This window comes from Megalopta genalis, chromosome 4 (assembly GCF_051020955.1).
Source record: "Megalopta genalis isolate 19385.01 chromosome 4, iyMegGena1_principal, whole genome shotgun sequence".
NCBI lineage: Eukaryota > Metazoa > Arthropoda > Insecta > Hymenoptera > Halictidae > Megalopta > Megalopta genalis.
Genome location: NC_135016.1, coordinates 11,380,020 through 11,399,372, shown reverse-complemented (window position 1 = coordinate 11,399,372; position 19,353 = coordinate 11,380,020). Strand labels below are relative to the sequence as shown.

At 39.2% G+C, this 19,353-nt stretch overlaps 1 protein-coding gene across 1 annotated transcript in view; it reads right to left on the bottom strand.

Moving 5' to 3' along the window:
* Positions 1 to 18,379, bottom strand: part of Glurb (metabotropic glutamate receptor B) — a 471,226-nt gene extending 452,847 nt beyond the window's left edge. Inside the window, exon 1 of the mRNA XM_076521310.1 lies at positions 17,732 to 18,379. The gene's annotated coding sequence lies outside the window, so the exon portion shown is untranslated. The remainder of the gene's footprint in view (positions 1 to 17,731) is intronic.
* Between the last annotated feature and the right edge of the window lie 974 nt (positions 18,380 to 19,353).

Sequence of the window (19,353 nt, the reverse complement as noted above, 5' to 3'; positions counted from 1 at the left end):
TTCACCCCACCCAGCCATTATTCTTCTGCCTACATCCTTCCCCTCGTTATCCCTGGCATCGTTCGTCCCCGCCGTTGCCCACTCCACCGTTTCACAACTCTTTATATCCTCGTCTCATTCCTGTTCTACCGCCTCAAGATGTTCTTATTTTTCCTCTCTCTCTCACTCTCTCTCCTCCTTCGTTCCACTTCTCTCCCATTTTCTCCCGTATCCGGGAATAGAGCTCCAACGCCATAACGCTCCAACGCTAGCGCGTACAGGAATATGTGCTGACGTTTTCCGCTACCTCGACTCGTATTATAAAATTAGACATATTAACGAATATATTCGACCAGATTTTTAACGATTTTTATCGTAATATATCCCCGAAGTAACAAATTGATTAAATAAGTTCAGCGTAAACGCAATCTCAATACAGTAAAGACTCCCTAATTAACGTTCAGCTTGGAAACAAAAAATGGACAATTTTGGAAGTGGAGATACGATTGATCGAGCCTCGTGGCTTGTTTGTAGTTGTTGATCATCGGTAACAATAGAGCAATAGGGCTCGAATAATCGTGTCTTCTCTTCCTAAATTGTCCATTTCCGTGCACAAGCCGAGCGTCCATTAGGGAGGATTTACTATAATCCTAATTGATTCGTCTCTGTTGATCAGAGACTCGTTCATCTGCACGTTCATCATCACTCCCAATATTATGAAGTACAAGAGAAATTCTGTATTAATAAACACCAATTTCCATGTTATTTTTGTTACGAGAAATTAGCTGTATTTCGTTCTATGAAATAAATCCATTTATTCGTCTGCATATTGTAACCAAATTTCTCCGCGTTTCGATAGATCCAACAACTTGGAACATTCAGTGCTCATTCAATATTCCATCCCAAGATAAGATTTTATTTCCACTTAATTAGAAACAAATACTCTACGAGACCCTCGTCCATTATAAATGCATGAATGGTCGCAGTCTATTGATCACAGTATGATGCGATAAAAATTGTCAGAAGTCCTTCAAAACCATTATAGTATGTACAAATTATTAGGAAAAATTAATAGGATCAAGCCATGCACAGATTGTAGCCAAAATTTCTATAGGAAACTGAAAATTACCATAAGTCTTGGGAAATCGTAGTGGCATGCACGCTAAATTTATTAGCAAGCCACAAAGAAAACTGAGCCAAATATAAAGGATACAATTAAATGACTTAACGTGACTTGTGTCAGGCCTGCAAAAGTATAGTTTACACCAGCAGGACCTATATTTGCTCTAATTCCGTGACCACCAACATCCTGCTTACCATAAAGGAATACACCCTCATTAAGCAATGCACACCCACGACCTACATAATGCTCTTAACAATCTCAGTATGTCACCGTAATTCTAAGCTATTTACATCCCCGTCCCGTTGTACCATCGTTTCGTGATCTCGTTGGCCTTTCCCATCCATCCCACTTACTTTTCTTTTCCCTCACGTCCGCGGTTAAGAGGTTTTTATTCTCGCCATGTCAGTCGACATACTACTCTCTTTCTCCGTCGCGCCGCTGTCTTCGGGCGAACTAATTGCAACGACTGGTCCAACCGGTGATGTCCAAGTGATTAATTAGGTCTCCGGTGGTCAGGCAACGGCAACCCGGATGCCTTGATATTCCCTTTCTCGGTGTTAAGTGTTTAATGAACGTAACAACCGTCGGATGTGATTCATCGTCGTGTTTTGCGGCAGCGGTGAGCCGCGGCTATCCGCATGCCGCCCGTGGGATCCCGGGAAATATATGTTTCGACTGATAACGTTGTCGGTTGTCCGGGAAAACCGCTGTACAATTTTTTCCTGCTCTCCCTCTATCCGCCATCTGGTGCGAAGAAGATGGCGGTGCGAAGATCCGCGGAACAACAAAAATCACGCTCTCTCTCTCTGTATCCACGAACTTTGCTTTCACCGATATTCCCGACGGCGTAGGACATTGCGACGCGAAACTTCCGCGCGTGAAATATCATTATGGAAAACAGTCCGGGAATCTATAAATTTCGCCCACTCGCCGCCCGCGCGAGGAAACTGTATTTTTATGGGGCCACTGCTATGATACACGATTATGTTTTCCGCTAGTTGCCAGCTCTCGTGACGTTCAATTGATGATGGCTCTGATAAAGAATACCATTTATTGCGCATTCGTCTCTGAAAAAAGAGGCGATTTACTCGAACGAGAGAACTGTGCTGGATCATTCCGCGGATAAGATTAACACTAAACCTGGCGAGCAGTAATACTAACTGGCGTGTACTGCTTCACAAAAGTGAGAAGATCGAATTTATTTCGAATTTGTAAAGTTTTCATTATAAAACTTGCTCCAATGATATAACTTATTCAAGCGTTTTCCACGAAAGAGTCTCGGAACTTTGCAGAATTGCAGAATAAGAAAGCGGTCGCTTTGACCGCGGTAGATTTAGTGTTAACTCGTTTCAGCTGGTAAACAGTCCAATTATATTTTCTCCTGTCGAATTCTCTCATAGAAGGTTCAGCGATCAAATGGCTGACTCTAAGATGTTATGCTGTCCTCCAGTAATAGAATGTACAAAATTTGATTGCAAACGTAAAGAAATAATAAAATTGTCATAATCACTTGTACTACCAAGCAGCAATACTAACTGACGTGTACTGCTTCACAAAAGCGAGAAGACCGAATTTATTTAGAATTTGTAATGTTTTCATTATAAAACTTGCTCCAATGATATAACTTATTCAAGCGTTTTCCACGAAAGAGTCTCGGAACTTTGCAGAATTGCAGAATACGAAAGCGGTCGCTTTGACCGCGGTAGATTTAGTGTTAACTCGTTTCATCTGGTAAACAGTCCAATTATATTTTCTCCTGTCGAATTCTCTCATAGAAGGTTCAGCGATCAAATGGCTGACTCTAAGATGTTATGCTGTCCTCCAGTAATAGAATGTACAAAATTTGATTGCAAGCGTAAAGAAATAATAAAATTGTCATAATCACATGTACCATAAAAGAGATGTTAATTTTATGATCAAGTGTAAAACGAAGTGGATTTATTGTCCAATAAATGCTATTTTTCATTTAGAACTTTAGTAGCACGTTTATCATTAATCAACTAGAAAATGGGATCAAATATAATATAAATTAATCAACGTACGAGGAGAAGCATTGATAAAACGATCATCTCTGTAATTGCCGAGATCGTTTTCTACTGAAACAAATTTGCACCATGACGAAGCGAAAACGAAGGCTAAGGATCATCTACATATCTAATCGAATCTAAAATAATTCTTGTCTACCAAATTCTCTTCCCACGCTTAAAATTTTGCTAACAAATTGACCAACGATCCGCTGACAAATAAAATAAGAAATCAACGAAATTAAAAACGTACAAATAAAAGTATCGATAATCAAATAAATCGTCCCTTTAAATTTTGCATGATGAGTTTGTATGACGTTAATTTTGCAGTATGATAAATGGACCGCGAGCTTTTGTGCATAATAAAAATTCTCTGGTTCAATGGGAAGAAATAGAGAGTAACCAGCAAGCTGATTCTTCGTTTCAATATATAAATTGAAATAGATTTTAATAGATTGAAATTCGCGCACTGAGACATTTTCAGACACTTTTAATATTTTTTGCCGTATGGAATCGCATTCACCAAACTTTGCCATGAGAGCATAAAATCCGTGGTCTAATGACAGGAGCTGAAAACAGTGACCCCGAATAAATCGATAATCTCGAAAAAGACCGCGCTCCGCATCGCATCGCGCACCGGGCACACGGACGCACATGCTACACATTCGAATAAATTCGAAACCCGACGAAACGAGAAACGAACGAGACAACCGTATTCAGGAAGATCTAAAACCAAGGGGACACTTTCCGCCACGTTCCCGAAATTCCGCCAGCAAAAATCAATAATGAAACTGTTCAAAACAACGTGCGGCGAGTATCGAACTAATTCGAACGTGTACCGTCGCTTCGTTCGCATTAAAAAACGAGTCCCAATCGAGAGCCCGGAGCCGGATAAAATGGAACACAATTTCGCCGGAGTCGCTACTAACAAATGTAAATCCCGCTTGCGGCGTTGTCTCGCACGGACATGCTTCGCTAAATTATTCGACGACGGGCACCCACCCCGTTTTCTATCAGGCGATCGCAGTGCCGGCAGGCCAGCGTTAAATCATTCGACGGCGTAATGGATTTTATAGGAACGGCAGTCGATGCAGTCTCTCTTTCGGTCTGCTCCGTCAGGAATCTAATATCCCACGAGTAACAGCGCGGCAAGAATTATGTGGCACGGAGGGCGGTTGCTTCTTGCTCGCAACCGGCTTTTCTTTCTCCGCCACGCACCCCTCGATTAATGGTCGACCGCCTTCATTGCCAGCCTCGCTCCCTCGAAAACGATCCCCCCGGCGAAATCCTAATGATCGCCTTTATCCGGTCTCGTTCGACGATCGTCGTAGCTTATTGGATTATGTGCGAGGATTAACTGTGGCCAAGTCGGTGGATGATTCCTCGAGATGAGTTATAAAATATAGAATTATGTCTTGTTCATCCTGTTTACGAATTGCACACAATTTATTGATAGACGATCGCGTTTTCGTCACTTATTTTTGCGGTCTTTGAAAGCCTTCGTTCCGAGCGTCTATCGAATGATAATTATATTTTTGATAACACTTTACACACACACACACAAGATCAATTTTTGTATATTTGATTCCTGTAAATTTACATAATTTCTTGAATAATTTCTGTAAATTTCTGTAACTATATATTGTGCTCTCCTTTTCCCACTTTGAATTTTTTATTCATCATGTTCACCTTTCCGAAAATAAAATTAACCCATTCGCGTAACAAAATTAACAGTCTTTTATACAATTTTTAAATTTAATATGAATTTGTGTACTTATTTGTAAAATAATGCAAATTTCATTATTATATTTTCAGATTTAATATGAATTTGATTAGAAATAATTATAAATATGAAATTCATTTTCGAAAGAAGTGAATATTATCGACGAAAAGGTAATGCATCTTCTAAGAAATCGTTGAAATAACAAATTCTTAATGACATTATTACATTGTCTCGTTGAGAAGAATAATTTCAACACCGAAATAAATTTAAACCTTATCCCTACTTCCATCAATTAGCTGATAAAAATCAGCACGTGAATGAAATTCAAGATCAATTAATTAATAAATACATCGCTCATTGAAACAACTAATATCATACCTTCTATTTATTAATGAATATTAACTCCGTTTAATATTAAATTCGAAACAACTTGCTTAATGCAAATCGAGTTTGAAGAGACACTGAACATTATTTCGAATTTTTTACATTTTGAACATCATCATCCTCGATACGCTGAACATAGCGAAGCTGAATACTAAAAGAGATTCTTTTCTCACTCAGGGTACGTAACGTCAACGCATAAAATCCGTTCTCCGCGAGCAAACGAATCTCTGGACCAGCTAAAACGACTTCGCAGAGTGCTTCGTTTCCGATCGCGCGTTGCACAGGTATTAAATAGCATCCACGCCGCCTTTATGGGTCCTCTTTCGGAAATCGGTAGATTACGTTGCCTATACCGTTGTACAAATTGAAAACGAGCCGACACATGACGCGAGTAAACAGATTTTCCGGCTAGAGGAGTGCGCCGCGTTGTATAAATTCCGTGCGAGCGGAGCCACGGAAATTGCGATATCGTTGTAACCGTGTAACGGCCATCAATTTCGGCCGGTCGATCGTCCGTCAGCCGAGGACAGGCTGGATTCAATGAACCCGCAAACCCGTCACGCAGGATCCGTCCAGGAAGACGGACGTTTTTCAAGGGTGTCGGACCGTGAAGTCCCCGCGACGAGGCGCGAACGTCGATGGACGCTCACTTGCTAAAGCATGTTGAATAAAACATGCCTGAGCGGCGGTGTCGTGCTTCCCGGGATGCCTGGTAATAGATTTACAGGGCTCGTTATGCCATAACACCATTCCGGGAGTATGCTCGTGATCGTAAACACCGGAAATCGGTGAATTGTCGCCGGGAATTCTGGAAGCACGCTGTCGAAGTAGATCGTTCAACCCTTGTTGGAAAGAACGGCGATGTACCACCTGCCACAACCGCGCCAAAACACGTCAAATCATTCTGCTTTATGTGCGAGATTCTTTGTTGCACGGCTCGTGAAGTCGCTCTGAACAAAATTCTGTTCGAACTTGTACCTTCCGTTCAACGAAGCATCTGTTCCTGTAGAACTTTTACGAAATCTTTTTGGAACTTTTTCAATAAGCGTTCTCGTCGTACAGACATTGTAGAATATGTACATTAATAGTTCCGTGGGAAGAAATTCTTTTTCGAACTTTTATTTAACCAGTTTTAGCTGTGTTGCAACTTCCGTGAAAACTGTGTACACACAATGTACCGGAGGAAGTAAACGATGCAGCGATGACTAACGCGAAGCATGGTACTTACTATTTTTAACACTGTATACAGTTTTTTTCATAATAATTATTAAAAGTTTTGTATTTGTTCGATTTATTTCGTCTTGACTTCCGTATACTGAAAGCATCTTAAGATTTACGAATATATTTTAGCGTTCATTGAAATTGCAATTTTGAAATGCAATTTTAAATTACTCCTTTTCGTGGGAATTTCGTGAGCTCGTGCGCAATTGAAACCGTTTATAATATGTCATGGGTGTAAAAATGTTCTTCTGTGATCGAAGTCGCAAGCAATTGATAAGGTACAGTTTGTCCTTTACAATGGATCGACAAAAATTGTTGTATTATTTTTGTGTGCCATTCTATTGCTGTTTGAGTGAAAAGTGTATCTGTAGAAAGTAGAAACAGAATTTTATTAATTGAAGTGCTTTCACGTTCCTTTAGAATACTACGTGAACGTAAGGAATTTCATTCATGACTACCAAATGACGATAAATCCCGAAAATGAAATATTCCTTTCGTAACAACTGCATCAAATTCTTTAACGACGATTTACCACAACAGACATGGAAAACATAACGCTTCAAAGACTGAATGCAGATTCATAAATTCAAGACTCTTTAAATTCCTTGAATACGTTATTAATTTTTCCCTGATGGAAACGATCATGGTTTGGAAGAGTAAACTCACCTCTTTGCAAAAACCTTACTAAAGGTTTTATATATATATATGTTATATATATATATATAAAACCTTTAGTAAGGTTTTTGCAAAGAGGTGCAGAATGTACATATATATATATATATATATGTACATTCTGCATTGAAATTGCAATGATATTTAATATATATGGTAAATTGAAGAAACGAATTATATATGCACATTCTGCATTGAAATTGCAATGATATTTAATATATATTAATTTTTATATTATAATTTTTATAATATATATATAATATATATATTAAATTCATATAATTCGTTTTTCCAATTTACCATTGTTGCTACGAAACTTTCTTTCTTGGATACAGAAATTCTTAGATACAGAATTAAAATACGCAATCGCAATATTCCAAGCTCGCGCATTTAAGTGACATAAAAACAGCCAACTCCGTGCAACGCGTTATTGCAACAAAAATATGCGGACCGTTTTCAATTGAAAAAGCAATCAAAAATATCTTCTCCGCTAAGCGTCGGAGCAATTTATAACCGCGAACGCTCGCGTCGATTGTTCCAACGAAATGGTCGGTGCGTCGAACAAGCGGCGAATGACCGGCAATGGTATTATCAAATTACAACCGTAAATCTCGCGAAGTAAGCCGGCAACAAGCAACAACAATCCACTGAATCGCTGGTGACCATGTCAGTGGCGCGTTTATTCGACCGATCCACGTTAAGTGAATAGATATTGCGCTTGATTACAGCTTGTCGAGGCGGCTGCGGGGGTGGGCTTTTTGGGATATGAAGGCGAATCGTTTTTGGATTACCCGCTGAATTTATTGGACGAGTTGATCGCCGCCGGCCGCACCAGTATCCATTTCACTCTTGATAGAAAAGTAACGAGCAGCTTCAGGGAACTCTATACTGCGGCTATAAACAATCAGTCGCATTCGGGATTTTTTTTAGGACGAACCATCTCGTGAATCGATTTCACAATTTGCAGACGTAGTACGACATGTTCGATGAATGCGTGGTATTTTTTGTTACGCGATCCGGTCGATATAATCAAAAATTACAGCGATCCTATATGATGATGCTTCGAAAGCACTGTCCTTTATAGTTTGCATGTTTGAAAGTGTAGGAAAATCAAATGGAAAAATTATTTGGAATACTCGTGAATGGGATAATTGATGGATCTGTAATAAGAAAAGATCAAATTGGAAGATTTGACAATAGGTGTAGGATAATGTTTGACGTCGAGTATTTACTTGCCGGATCATGGCTGACCTTTCCTACTTAAAACGGTGCGGAGACTGTGAAATCATGGAATCTCATTCGGTATAACACACAGTCTACACACAGTATAATCACAGAGTACGCTCTGCTTTGATAAAATAATCTCATAACAATATGACGAAAATGAAGCTAGTTTAATTAATAAATTCTATTTGTAGAAAAGCACGTGGATTCATACTTTTTGGAAAATATATTTCTGACGTGCAAAAATGTACGAAACACTGAAATAAAAAATTATTTCCAATTCTCGGCTACACACATACGATTCGATTTTATTTTTCTCTGAAAATATCACAGAGTTGTTGGTTGCTGGTTCACGGAGAAAAAAACAGCACGGAGTGCACTATGGGTGGCCACTATCGATTTCCGATGATAGAGAAACAATCTCGTACAAACGACTAATTAAAAATTTGCAAACCACGAAACGGTGAAACAGTGTCTCGCAAGGTTTCCACCTGAGCAGGATCACGCGATTCAAATTGTGATGGTAATTACGGGCCAGTTTCTGTAACGGAACTCCGTCGAGCGTAATTAGCAGCTTAAATTCGTGAATATGTTAAAGGCGAGCAGCTTCGGGATGCAAATGGTAGAAAATTCCTGCTCGTAAACGACACGGTGTATTAGCGGATTCATTATGTATTAGACGCTCCCCAGGCGTGTTATAGAGTGTCTGACAAATGCTGAAGGCTGCCGGCGCGTTTCCATAAATCATGAACGGCTGGCACGTAAACAGAGCCACAGTATTTATTACGCGTGCCGTGTACATGGCGGACAGGTAATACCTTTGAAGAAACGACGGCTTTGCCGGAGCATCTTGGCCGTAGGCTGCGATTAAGCGGTACACCCCCGATGCATTATGCGATATTGATGATCTCCCGTGTGACTACTGAATTATGTGCCAGTTGAATAAATACGGCGCAACGGGATCGTTAACTCTCCTCGATCCCACTAATCCGGCTAGAACCTCTACGATTTCCATTCCTATATTCTCGTATTAATATTCATAGTCTTATTATATTAATATTCATTCTTATTTTTATTTTTATTCATATTATTATTCATATTCGTCTTCTTATTCTCATTTTTATTCATATTATTATTCATATTCGCCTTCTTATTCTTATTTTTATTCATATTTTTATTCATATTCGTCTTATTCTTATTTTTATTCATATTATTATTCATATTCGTCTTCTTATTCTTATTTTTATTCATATTATTATTCACATTCGTCTTATTCTTATTTTTATTCATATTATTATTCATATTCGTCTTCTTATTCTTATTTTTATTCATATTTTTATTCATATTCGTCTTATTCTTATTTTTATTCATATTATTATTCATATTCGTCTTCTTATTCTTATTTTTATTCATATTATTATTCATATTCGTCTTCTTATTCTTATTTTTATTCATATTAATATTCATATTCGTCTTCATATTATTATTCATATTCTCCTTCATATTTTGCTTCATATTATTATTCATGTTCTTCTTTACATTCTTATCCAAATTCGCTAACATCGTCGATTGTATCTTGCTAATTAATTTCAGACTAGTCGCTTGATTTAATTCCAGTTTCTTGAAATGAGAGATTTAATGGTACCGATACATTTATCGGAGATTATTTTAACCAGTTAGCTGTGTTTGACGAGTATACTCGTCACGGAGAAGCGGCAGTATTTTGTGTCATGACGAGTATACTCATCGTGCGTAAAAAGTATTGACCATTGATTATTTAAATCGTAATTTTAATGAAAACAAAAACATATTCTCAAATTTCAGGATATTTAGAATATTCTGAGGCCGGGCCAGAATAAAACAAACAATTAAAAAATATAGGGATCCCTAAAACAGGGATTTGAATTTTTAACTTTTACAAGTATTCGATTTTTCCTGTGTTTTTTGTTTATTATATATGTAGTATATGTTAATGTTAAGTGAATAAGTAAATATTAGTAATAAAATTATTAACTGACTTATTCATTTACTCTGGGCTTGACGAGTGTACTCGTCGTCGCTTGATTCTCGCGACACATGAAAAGGAGGCGCCACAGCTAACTGGTTATAAAGGAAAATATAAGTATAAAGGAAAATTCATTTCTCGTCTTCGAAAAATTAAAGCGCCACTTTAAACAATCGAGTCTCCCACGTATGAATTTTAAGAAGATGAGCATCGATAAGTTTGAAATAATGTATCAACCCTTTGAGCTCGAGAGAGCGGAGATGCTTGTGTCGAGTTTCTGGTTCCCAAATGGTAGGCGTGTCTGACATTCATAACAAAAGCGCAGGTACAGAGGGAACACAGTCGCTATGTATGAAACTCGGCTTCCGTGAATTTTTGTCGGTTACAGCATTGTCCGTGATTTCATTGAGGCTCTTGCCAACTCGTGCAGCCAACAGCGGTACTATTTTAGGGATGATTTTCCCGCCGTGGATACTATGCCCCACTTCCAGCTCAAGTTTTCTCGCAGTTCTTGGTACTGGTGGACAGCTCGGGTACCACTGGGACGCGAAACCCGGTATTACACCTCCGAGCAGGCGCCGAGGGCTGGAAAAAAGAAACCAGTAGCTCGCTGCAGGTCGCAATAACTGTCTACCCGTTTCCGACCACCTAAATGTTATGGGTGTTATGGGTATTATGTGCTGGACAAACTTCGTGATTGCACACACATTTCTGATCACCCCTTCCGTAAATTAGTCTACGGCGAACGCAGGCTTCAAGGTATTTTAATTGGACAGGTCCGTGATGAGAACGTATCTGCATTAATTTCGTAAAATTGTTCACACTTCATCTGAACTTTCGGGGAAAAATGATCTTTATAGTGGAACATTAATTGGAATATTGGAGAAATATGTGTCAGTGTTTATTTGTTTATTTGCATTAATTTCGTAAAATTGTTCACACTTCATCTGAACTTTCGGGGAAAAATGATCTTTATGGTGGAACATTAATTGGAATATTGGAGAAATATGTGTCAGTGTTTATTTGTTTATTTGCATTAATTTCGTAAAATTGTTCACACTTCATCTGAACTTTCGAGGAAAAATGATCTTTATAGTGGAATATTAATTGCAATATTGGAGAAATATGTGTCAGTGTTTATTTGTTTATTTGCATTAATTTCGTAAAATTGTTCACACTTCATCTGAACTTTCGAGGAAAAATGATCTTTATAGTGAAATACTAATTGGAATATTGGAGAAATATGTGTTAGTGTTTATTTGTTTATTTGCCTTAATTTCGTAAAATTATTCACACTTCATCTGAACTTTCGAGGAAAAATGATCTTTATAGTGGAATATTAATTGCAATATTGGAGAAATATGTGTCAGTGTCTATTTGTTTGTTCTTTTAGCAGTGTCATATAATTTTTAGAACATGTGATACTAATTTTCACGAACAGTCCTGGCTAATCTATGTTTCTAGTAGTCCTATATCCGTATCATTTCTCGGATTTACTAATTAAATATTAATTAGTTTGAGGTCTTATTAATTCGCTCGCGAGCCGCGACGTTCTCATTTTACTAATTATGTATTCCGCGTGCATTTCAATCCGCGGTTCGATACAGAAGTTTCGTTACAGAAATATTGATGAGAGTTTTTACAATATCATTCTGCCGACACCCGGCATCGTTAAATTCTGGGGTTACTAATTTTAGAGCCGTCAGTTATACGACCAACTAACTTTGAGCTTGATCATTCTACGACCGATCAATGGAACGAGCTATTAATTTTACGAATTCGTTGTAATGTACGTGGTAACTTTATCTGCTAACTCATTATTATCTGTTATCCGATAATGTATACTCATTTTAGAGTTAACTTTAAAGCTCGTTAACGTTACAACTGATTCAATGACACGCGATTCTAAGACGCGTGCATTTGACAGCTGCTGTCATGCTGCTATTTGTTCCGACGATTTTTTAAACGATTGCAAGTTGCAATTCTGGTCATAAATTAACAACGAATGAATAATTTTAACACAAATTGTGTTTAGGAATGAAGCAATAGAAGAAAACACATTAGCCACGTTGTTGTTAAGAATGGACTTAGATAAAAAAAGAAGCTAGAATGAATTAGCTAGTGATTTCTAAGTTTTATCGAGCTGCAAACGGTTAATTCTGTTTTCGTGTTCTCTCCAGGATCTTGCGATCTAAAAGCGACGGATGCTGTTTAACAGAGAATTCAGTTGCCCGGGAAAGTCACGTCAGGCATGTTTAACACCGCAGTGAAGCGACAATCGTGTTTTGTGTTTGCAATGAATCTCGATTTGTGGTTTGTTTGATGATCGCACGGATATCGCGCGTACGTGGTACAATCATTAAACGATTGCTGCCGATAAATGCGCCGCGTGGGAGAGACGGGTGATTATCCGATAATTGGCTAACCCTTCAACGGCTGACGATCTACTAGCTTTGTCCTCGACGATAATGTCCTTGACGATAATTCTTCCGCCGATCGTACGGCGATTTTTATTTTCGCACGTCGAATATTTGCGAAGCGCGCAGACAGTTACAAAAAGCAATGTTTGGATTCGCAAGCGTAATTCTTCCGACATTTGTCACGACGATTGACGTGCTCTCGATACCGAGAAATTTATTGGGGAATCAAGGAAACGCGCGACGATAACGCAGCGGAAAATTTGCGAAAGAAAGGTCGGTAATGCGACGTCGCCTGCGACATTTCTTGTTCAATGTTCGGCAAATAAATTGGACGTGTCTGCTATCATTTTTTGTGATTACTGAATAATTAATGGAGGATACCATTATCCGGTGATGAGAAATGTGTATTCCGATGGATATTAATACTGGCTGGAATCATCGGAAAATGTAAGTTAATACCTAGTGAGATAAATCTTGTACGTTTTGAAAGAGAAATGCATCATCGCGTTTGTTACTTTTTGTTCAATGTTCAACGAACAAATTTTGTCGAGTCTCGTATCTTGCGATTATTGAATATTAAATAAAGGCTATTATTCTGTCGTGACGATACAAGTGTGGTATATTGAGAATATTGATACTAATAGAAATAATGGGACAGAGTGCAGCTTAAATAGTGATCAAACGTTACATTATTATTATTATATTAATCGAACGATAGAATCTCTTACTGTTCAGCGCATACACATTCGAATAAGAATGTATTATGCAGTACAATGCCGGCAAAAGAAACGGTGTTCCATTGAGCGGAAATAAAGGCTCCCTGCAGAAGCTACAGATTTTTCAATTGCAGTTTTTCAATCGAGCGAACTCAACAGTCAATTTTCCCGGGTCAAAGGGGAACGCACAATAAACGACAGCTTTTGTAATGATTCTATAAACAAAACGTCACCGTGGCGATTCGGGATCGGTGAGCGCGCACAGCCATTGTCCGAAGTATCCCATTACGAAAGGCAAACACAACCAACCGATGCGCTGAATTCAATAACCGCTCGCGGACACTCTAAGGATACTTTGTTGCGAGACAATGCGGCGAAATATCAGGTATTCTAACGTCGAACGGCTGGAGGCTTAGCTATTCTAGCTGCAGCTCGCACTAAAAGCCGGATACGACATAATAAACGCCAATGTTCGAAACCCCGTGACGTGTTTCCATCGGGGCAGTAAACAAGATCGAAATGGCCAATTCCGGTTACATTTTTATTCAAACCGGCAGCTTCGAGAACAACGGAATGCTTCGACACACGGGCGGCCGGAGGCTTTAATTAACCGAGAAACACGGAGAAAACAATTCCTACCGGTGGCTATAGGGAAAAGTTGTGCGGAACACTGCTGATCATCTAAACCGTACGAGGTAATTCCCCATTATTGGAGCGCGGAATTTGCGAATTCGCCAGAACTAATGGCGAACTATGAAACAATCAGCTAATTAGGACATTTGACAACTGAACAATTGTTTCGGACATATTGTTAACCAGACGAAAGAAATTGTTAACAGAAGGACAGATTTTTAACAGAGAAAGTAAATTTTTAGCAGAAGAAATGAATTTTTCACACTAGAATTTATTCCTAGGTATTGATAATTAATAATTTGATGTCAATTTAATGGAAATGAATAGCATTGCTGTTAAATGCAAGATGCAGGAGTAAAAATTGATTTAATCACTTAATAATATCAACGAAGGGTCCTCATCATCTTCATAACATTTCAATATTATTATTTTTTAATACATTCAAATTTGTGTATATGTAAATATGTATAACGTTAACGCAGTAATTAATGATAAAATAATTGTAGCAAAATTACAGAAGATAATACGGCATATTTGATTTTAATAAAATTTATATATAAATGACATAAATGACTCTAAAATGATGACAAATCGATTGTAGATTGTAGAGGACTAATATTTCATCTATCGATGAAAACCGCCAGAAAACTCGCGAAACTTTCATTCCTTCGCAAGGATTAGAATCGAACGAATACGAATGGCATCTTGAGATTCACAGTTCTACTTTGTGCTTAAATCTCGTTGCTCCTGTTCGAAGGAAACAGGTCGAAACAAGGCGACTCACGTTCGCGTCGCCCACTAACTCCGCGTTTGTTTAGACAGCGGACGGCGCAAGGAAAATTCAGATAATAGAATTTTGGATGGCTTAACTTTCAGACGCTAAGTCTTTGGCAACGGCGGGTTCTACGGTGCTTTAAAACTTCGGTAACTTCGGCGTCCGACCGTAAAAATCCCGACCCAGTTGAAGTCCAGTTACTATCTATGCTATTATCCAAGCGAACGCCGAAATCTTACGGACGACAAATGGCCCGGGAACGTTCGTTCTACACCGTTACAGTCCGCGACCAAAAAACTTTACGATCAGCTCACTGTCTCGGATTCACCGAGCCGTTCCTTCTCGTTTTGTGCTCGCGAGGTTTAATTAGCAGAGAGCTAATTGGGGGATTCTCCCGGCTGTGCGAGCGAAGGAAGGCTAACAGTTTTCTATAGCCTAAGAAATTTTTGGTAGTTCGGCGAACTTCGTGCGCTGTTTTAGGTCAAACTGTAGGGTGACGTATTGTGCTAATATTTGCAGAAGCTAAACAATTCATAGCGATCTATTTATACGTTATTCTACAGCAAATTTTGTAGAACTTTTTAGGTCACATTACACGGTGACGTTCTGTGCTAATATTTCTAGACGACAATCAATTTATAATGATCTATTTATATATTATTCTACAGCAAATTTTGTATATCTTTTTAGGTCACATTACACGGTGACGTTTCGTGCTAATATTTCTAGAAGACAATCAATTATTAATGATCTATTTATATATTATTCTTTAGCAAATTTTGTATATCTTTTTAGGTCGCATTACATGATGACGTTTCGTGCTAATATTTCTAGAAGATAATCAATTTTTAATGATCTATTTATATATTATTCTACAGCAAATTTTGTATATCTTTTTAGGTCACATTACACGGTGACGTTTCGTGCTAATATTTCTAAAAGATAATCAATTTATAATGATCTATTTATATATTATTCTTCAGCAAATTTGATATATTTTTTTACATCAATCGATGAGGTGACGTTTTGTGTTATTATTTCCAAAGGATTATCGATTTATTATGAGCTGTTTCTACGTTATTTGTGATTAAGTGTGCTTTTTTGCGCTAATGTTACAAAGAGATGAACAATTGTTAATGATCTATTTAAATATTGGTCTAGGATACGCTGGAAATTTTACTGCATTTACGTTGAATCCCTCAACGTTCATAATTTTTCGAAAATTTGCACACTCTCAAGGGCCTCGGACGCTTCGGAATTACTATGGTTTCTATTCTCGTGTGGTTACTCGCCCGAGGAATTGTGCCCGCTAAATTCTACGTTTACCTAAGCTTTCCACTGCTATTGACTTCGAGAACCTAGAATTCAGTGTCGCTGGGGTCGTGTAATTTCTCGTTTCCGTGTAAAGAGATCGACCAATTTCTCATTTGCGTGCACAGAGGTTCGGTAATTTCGGATCTTATGTTTGAACGACTGCGGCAGTGTTCCCTTCGAATGGGTTACACTGTTATTGATATGTGAGGAAAGTTCACTGACATTTTGATAACATTAAAAATCGAATCAAATACAATTTCTGCACCTATCATTGGTTTGTTGCCAACACTCGGATAGTAGATCATTTATAAAAATGTAGACAGTTCTTTTCATAGTTTTCGAGGCAGACTTTCTAACCACGTAAGCTTGTCTTTAGTCCTCGATAAAACGTGTAAAGATATTAATTAACACTAAATGAATGTATTTAGACTTTTTTTTATGAAATCGTTTTCTATGAATAAGACTTCACACTTTAACCATTTTAACACTAAACCTACCACCGCCAGTCAAATGACCGGTTTTTTCATAATTATTGAAGTCGTTAAGCTGGTTCCATTAGAAATTGTTGGCTATGTTACTTTCGTCAGGTACACAGTATTATAAAAATTGTCAACGATTTAATTAAATGCAATCTTGTAATTCTTACGAGGCAACACATGTCGATCACTTTTCATTTCTTCAAAATTCTAACAAAAGTAAAATTTTCTTCTATCAAAATCTAGGAATGAAAGTAAATAGGGGCACGCAAGCAATAAAAATTGTCTCGTTTTATCAGGGAAATGATGAAAAACGAAGAAGTGTTAATCAATAAAACCGTGAAAGAAATCGTAGTGCAAGCGGCGAATTGGTAATCAATCACCGTATAATAAATGATTCTTATCCGCGAATAAAGAATAAATAAATAAATAAATAAATAATACAGTTACACAATCGACATATCCTAGAACTCGAAAAACTGCCGCGACAATCGTTAATTGGAGATCGAAAAGCGAACTATCGATCCGCACCAAAATCCGTTGTATTCACCCGGCAGAAAACCAGCCAGCAGAACGATCGGAGCAGCGCTAATTGCCGCGAAAATCGGCTTGACGTCATCGAACGGTCCGGCAACGAACGACAACGGGCATTAGAAAGTTTGCGAAGAGATTAAGTATTTCCGTCCGTTGGTCGGGCTTCGGAAGAATCTCGGGATTTTCAAGATCATCCAGGGGCTCTCGACGCTTTCGAAACTTTAACACGGTTCTTATCGAGGTCTCCGCGGAAAGTTTCTCGGCGGCCTGTTTCTCTTTCTCTCTCCGGATTTCTCGGGACCGTCTCAAGGTTATTAATAGATTCCCTTAGCCCGGCGACGAGCGACCCGCCGAGAAGAACTCCGTCCAATTACGCAGCTCCGAAGTTCCGGAAGCGGGAATATTGAAGATCCACGGCGGGAACGATCCGCGCGGCCTCGTTACAGGATTACGGCCTCGTAAAAACGGCCAGCGACAGGTCCGTATGGGAAAACTCTACGACACTCACCTTCAGTTCGGAGTAGCCACGCAGCCGGCCGATGCTTTTCCCGTAGCGTGTACCATGGTGCTGCTGGTTTACGGTTTCCTGGCACAGTCTATCAACGTCCTGGGCCCGGTCACGCCCGCGGGAAACGTGTTGTCGCGAGAAACACCGCGGCGACGCGCATCCTTCAGCCACGTGCTCACCGTCCGACGAAATCGTCCACCATCGATCCTCAGCCCCGGGTCCCCCGATCCTTCATCGCAGATTCCTGCCACGATTCGAAACCTCTCAAGAAGTTCGCCGATCGCGCGGCTAACCGATACCAGTCCGAAGTACGCGAAGTTCAAAGCGAAACCGACGCTGTCACGGCACCGGCGAACTTCAACGCGGCATCTCGGTGAAGTACACTTCGACGATCTATATATCACACGGTCACCTCGATCCGATCGAGAAACCTCTGAATTCCTGGTGGCAATCGAGCTTAGGCTCTTCTGGATGCTCGCTGGAAATTCGATGATGGTTGAATTCGCGTTCTCGTTGACGGTGCGACGGTGCTCGGCGATGGGGTTTTCGTCGATCGGTTCATGGCGAGCGAACAGGTACGATTTGATTCGAACGAGACGAAACGCGCGACTCGCGGAGCAGACTCGAGCTGGGGTCCAGCCGAATGTAACAACGCGCGCCTACTGAAGGAACTTGTGGAGCGAGGGCGCCGGCTTGGACCGCAGCAACCCCTCTTCCCAGCTTCCCACGCGGCGCGCATTCTCTTATCAGAGCGGGTCCCGATCTCTGTCACACGGCGAATCTACTTTCCGCGAATCCCCGGGCTCGATCGGCACCCCTCGATCTCTCAGTGGTCGGCCACGGATGATTCGTTTGATTGGCGGACGGCTTGTGATTGCGTGCGGCGAGAAGGCACAAAGCTTGCGGGGCCGAGCGGCGGAGTCAAGAGTGTCAAGATCAAAGGACTTTCGGAAATTCGGTAAAGCGATGGTCTTTTTCTACGTTGTCCATCCGCTGTCGCACTGGATCAAAATAACCCATATTTTTAACTCAATGAAAGATATCTTGAACCAGTTAGCTGGGTTTGACGAGTATACTCGTCATGGAGAAGTGGCAGTATTTTATGTCGTGACGAGTATACTCGTAAGAAGTAGTGACCATTGGCTATTTAAATTGTAATTTTAGTGGAAACAAAAACATGTTCTCAAGTTTCAGGATGTTTAGAATATTTTGAGGCCAGGACAGAATAAAACAAGCAAATAAATAGTGTGAATAATTATATGAATAATTCACGATAATAATTTACGCCATTATATTCTGTTTCTTTCTTTGCTGAATAACACTCTACAACAGCAATTTGAATTTTTAATTTTAATACATATTTGATTTTCCCTGCGTTTTTCGTTTATTGTGTGTATGTAGTATATGTTAATGTTAAGTGAATAAGTAAATATTAATAATAAAATAGTTAATTTCATAAAATAAAACTGTCTCTTCGATCGAATATTTTAACAGCGGATATTTTAACACTTACTCTGTGTTTGACGAGTTTGATGAGTTTGACGATTTTTTTTATGAAAAGGAGGTGCCATAGCTAACTGGTTAAGTGCTTGCGTATGAGTCGTTTTATTTCGAAAGTGGCC